The sequence below is a fragment of the Enhydra lutris genome, unplaced genomic scaffold (assembly GCF_002288905.1).
Source record: "Enhydra lutris kenyoni isolate GAN:26980312 unplaced genomic scaffold, ASM228890v2 scaffoldscaffold12, whole genome shotgun sequence".
NCBI lineage: Eukaryota > Metazoa > Chordata > Mammalia > Carnivora > Mustelidae > Enhydra > Enhydra lutris.
Window position 1 is genome coordinate 73,916,896 of NW_019154096.1, and position 5,387 is coordinate 73,922,282.

The following is a 5,387-nucleotide window of genomic DNA, read 5'->3' on the forward strand; positions in this document are numbered from 1 at the left end:
GGAGCTGGGTGTTCGGGTCCATGCTCAACTCAGAGCTGGCTTGAGATTCTCTCTCGCCTTCTCTCTTTCTCTGCCTCCCCCACTTGCACATGCATTCTCTCATGCTCTCTCAATAAAGAAACAAACAAGATCTTAAAAAAAAAAAAAGTTACTCAGCTGCACCTTTCAAAAACAGGACTATTCAAGGTACTGCATTTTGGAAAAGGCTGGCAAAGGGAAAACCACACTACCTTAAGCCAACACTGCTGATTGCAAACACAAATCACCTCATGTATGCACGTCATGGTCAGATCTGGAAATTGGATGGGACAGTCCGCTGCTTTATTCGGCTTCCTGGTCAGAGATTTAATTTGTAGTTTGGATTCTCCCTTAAAAATAGCATTCTGCCCTCTCAGAACTTGACATTACTAGTGGACACGGGAATTTATGCCCAGAGAAATGACTGCCTTACGGCACCACCACACCACATCCTCCCCGTCCCCCACACCAAAGTACTCCAATCATGGGAATCAGAGTGTGTGGAGGAAAATGCTGGGAGTCAAGATGCTCGGATGCCTGTCTTAGTTCTGCCCCTAACCAGGCATCTTGACCTTGCCCAAGGCTCCTAACCTTTGTGTGCTTCAACTTCCTCACCTGCACCATGCCTAAGATAGATGGTGACTGGTTCTTACCAGGTTGCTCCCAAACCAGGAACCTGAAATTCATTTGCCTCTTGGTCTACCACTGGGAGTTCTATAGTATAATGTGAGAAATCTATGAGCCAAAGGTCAGGGGGGTTTCTGTAGCAGCCGTGAACTACTGACAGTCCAATGTCCTAGGCAAGGCTCTCAAAGGCCCCTAGGAAGGCTGCCTTCCAACCAAAAGGAATGTTTCCTAGGCCGCATTTCTGTTGACTCAGCAAACAGAAGTCCAATAAGTCCCTAGAGGTAAACAGCACCAACAGTTGACAGAAACCCCAGTGAGGACCGAATGTGCATCTTCTCCTAGACAAGATGTTCTAAGATGTTCCAGCAACCACTGGTGCTAGAATACAGTAAAAGACAGATGGGGATCCATGTGTATAGTGATTAAAGGACTCAAGAAATAACAGAAGTAACCTTATTATGGTGTAATAAAACCACCAAATGCCACAGCCAATTAGTGCTGCGCTGGGCAAATGGTTGTTTTGATCTTTTCCAGGCTCTAGATGTTAGAGAAAGCAAGCCTGAATGTGACCAAATCTTAAAAAGTTTTAGGTTCTAATTAAGAAGCACCCATGAAAGATAACGCCATCTTCAACCTGGTGTCCTGCCAACACTTAAGATGTTTCTGCTGTGTGTGATGAACGCTATAAACAGTTGTTGGTATGAAGCCCTGGAAAAACCCTCTGTTTATAAAGAGTTCCTGCTCTGGCTCCAGGATAACTCTGGCTGTTTAGTCCTGACGACTGTGTGGGGCACCACCTCTGATCACCCAGGGCAACAGGATTCTTAGTGGAGGGTGGAGAAGCTCAATCCGAGCAGAGCTGCCCATCACCAAAGAGAAGGTGGAATGTTCCAAGGAACACAGTCCTCTCACCAGGTGTCCATTACATAGGCGGGGTTGGGGGATGTGGGGGGAGCTCTTCGGATGCCCTGGGTTGCCTCGTCCCTCTCTCATGCTGCCAATCCCTGCAGCCCGGAACCCTGCTTACCTACAACTTCCCTGAAACAGTGCTTTCAAGAGTTCTCAGACACTTCGCATTTGGCAAACCGAGGGTCAAGTTCCAGGCTTTACCTTCCTGGATCCTCTGCAATGATCAACACCACCTAGGACGCCATTTTTGAAAACCCCTCCCTATTTTCCCAGCACCACCTGCTCTTAAGTGAGCCTTCTAAAACGGAGGTAGGCACAAGGCTGTAGAGTTGGACTCAGGTTTTGAGTCCTGACCCTATCATGTGGGACTACAGGCAAGTTCTGTCAGTTCTCAGGGCCTCAGTATGCCCATCCTTTCATAATAGTGCCCGTGGCATAGGGCCCCTGCAGAGATTAAATGAGAGAATTCCCGTGAACTCCTACGTGCCTGACCCATGGTAAACGCTCCATAAATGCTAGCACAGTTTCTTCGGTTATAAAACAGAGCTTATAATAGGTCTATTTGGAGCGTCTCAGTGGCTCAGTCAGCTAAGCGGCTGTCTTCAGCTCAGGTCATGATCCCAGGGTTCTGGGATCAAGCCCCATGTTCTGCTTCTCCCTCTCCCTCTGCCTGCCACTCCCCCTGCTTGTTCACACACAAACTCTCTCGCTCCCTCTGTCAAATAAATAAAATTGTTAAAAAATATAAAAATTTAAAAAATCAACAAAATGCATTTATTTCAGGGCATTGTTAATAAAACTGAATAAGGGCATAGAATGTACATCTAAAGAGCTTAGAACAGAGCCTGGCAGGTGGTCAGTGTTCGGTAAATGTTAGGTATTTTTCTTACTATTAATGACTTCCAGGTTCATCCTCTATCCCCAGCTCTAGGCTTTTACTGCTTTGGCCTAGATGTCCCTTGTTATGTGAAATTCAACCTGTTCAAAACTGAACTTTCTTGCACTGCCTTCTCCCCCAGCTCTGATGCCTCCAAACCCTGTCTTCCCTGTATTCTCCGTTCGTTTGACCCCTGACCATCCTACCATCAGCCAAAGCAGAGCATCACCCTTGTCTCGCCCTTCCTCCACCCCTCTGCACGCAGCTTCTCCTGGTCTCAGGGCTCAGGGACATTTTTGTCATTGTTCTGACTTCCCTTGGGCTTCTTCAGGCTCACAGCTCACTGGGGCCACCACAGCCCCTTCCCAGTAGACCTCCTTCAAACTATTCAGCTCTAGCCACCTTCTCTGTTCCCAGCTATCCTCTCTTCCCCTCTCTCCCTCTACAGAAGTCCCCAAAACCCAGCTGGGTTTTCTCACCTTCGATGCCTGACGCCACCCATTCCTTTCCTTTGTGTTCTCTTGCCTGATCACAGATTATGGAGTTAGCCATCTTGAACTTCAATCACAACTTTGTCCCTACCAGGTGTGACCTTGGGCAAAGCACTTACTTTAAACCCTAGTCAAGTTTCCTTGACTACCCAATGGGCATAATCCAAATGAAACTGGACTTTCTTGTTTCTACTTTCAGACCCATCGTGGCAGAGCGTGGCATTTGCCGGCATACACGTACTTGCAGAAATGCACTGTTTTGTTTTGATAAATATATAGAAATGGGATCTTACCATTTGCATTTTTTGTAAGTTGCATTTTCCATTAACAATATTGTGGCAGGACACCTGGGTAGCTCAGTCAGTTAAGTGTCTGCCTTTGGCTCAGGTCATGATCCCAGGGTCCTGGGACTAAGTCCCCCTAGAGATACACCAGGAAGTAAATCAAAGGTGAATCCCTGTCTCCATGCAGTTCAGCATATGCCAGTGGAGGAACAAAGGCAATATGCTGGAGAAATGAATAAGACAGAGATGATGTGAGGTGGTGATGACTGGGAAAAGGGAAGGGAAACAGGGGAGGAAGATTGAGATCATCAGGTGAGGGTTGCAGTCCGGTTAGGGTGATGAGGAAGGATTCTCTGACAGGGTGGCACCAAGAGGAAACCTACAAGAGGTCGTCATAGGTAGTATCCCCAGGGAAGCAGAGTCACTGAGATGAACATGAAAGAAGCTTATTAGGAAGTTCTCTCAGGCTCACCACCTACTGGGGAAGGGAAAGAAACAGAGCTGGATGGAGGAAGTGGTTGGGACCGGGTTATAGCTACAACAGCCCCTCAGCTAGCACTAGCATCCTTTCCCCCACAGAGCACTCTGGAACTGAGCTGACCCTTTGGAATTGCCCCAAGTTGAAAGGAAGGTGGTGGACCTTCATCCGTCTACACTGACAAGGCCTTGAATGTTGGTTGCCCAGGAAAAGGGCAATGACCTTAGGCAATGACACTTTGTTACACTGAGGGTAATTGCCAGAGAAAGCAAAGAATTTCTCCTGCAGCTAGGATAGTAAGTCTATCAATCCCAGAAGGGTGGGTATGGCTGACACATTACAGCATCTAGAGCAGAGATAAAGGAAGAAACTTCGAGATGCTCTATGAGAAGTGCACTCTCGGTAAAGGGAAGGGCAAGTGCAAAGGCCCTGAGGTGGGATGAGATAGGAATAGTCAGGAAGCAGAAAGACTAGTGTAGCTGAAGCAGAGTGAACAAAGGGGTCAGCAGAAAGAAAGGAAGTCAGATGAGGTCATTACAAGGTTTGGGTTTAGACCAAGAAGCAACATGATTTAAATTTTAAATTTCAGTTTTAGCATGACCAGCTTAGTTGCTATGTTGAGAATACATTTGGCAGGGAGGGGGTTAAAGAGAGAAGCTGGAATATAGGGTTTCTCAACATCATCCCATTGACGTGGGGGAGGGGAGAGGGGCTATCCTATGCTTTGTAGGATTAGCAGCCAGTGTCCTTGTCCTCTAACCACTAAATTACCAGTGGCACCCTCCCCCTAGTTGTGACATCTAAAAATGTCTCCAGACTTTGCCAAACACACCCCCAGTTCAGGCCTGTTGAGTTAGAGATGGTTAAAATGATCCAGGAGAGAGTTAATGGCTTGGACCACCATCATAGCTATTAGGTGTGCTAGCAGTGAATTCTAAGATTCTCCACATATTTTTAAGATTGTGCTGACGGATCAAAGGGGGTGTGTCAATAATAAACCGAAGATTTTTGGCCTGTGCAATTGTGAAAAGCAGTTCCATTTGCTGAACTTGGTAATAGTGTGGTAGAAGGAGCCTTGACAGAGATCAGGAGTCCAGTTTTGAACCTGAACGATTGAACGAACTGAAGAATAAGGACCCCTGAGTTTCTTTTCCTAACTGTTGTATTTTATTTTCACGGTTATTTTGTTGTTCTTCTTCTTTTTCTTTCCATGATTTTTCATGGTTTTTTGTACCCAGAATCCAATAGCTTCTTACCACCTCCACAGCTACCACCATTTCCTTCCATCCACCCCCAAGCCACCTTTGTCCTCCTCTGTCCCTCCGGGTTATTGGAGTACCGCCACAATTTCCCCCACCCCCACCCCATCCCCCCGTCTCCTCCCCGACTTCGTAGTCTCGACTGCAGCTAGTATGGTCATATGAAAATGGAAATCACAGCATGTTACTCCACGTCAAACCCAAACTATACAGTTGCTTGAATCATCGCCCTCCTCTCATCATTGAGCACGGCAATGTTGGCTTTTATCAGTAAGAATTTTACCCGCAAACAGAAAAGACGATCTGGGGAACTTTCAAGGGCTGTTCAGAAGAGGCAGTGTCTGAGGCGTGCCGCGCGCGAGACCCACAAAGAGGACACGTCCTCGGGGTCAGTTCCGATCACGCAAACCTGCATTTCTCAGCGCTCGTTCGCCGGCGAAGCGA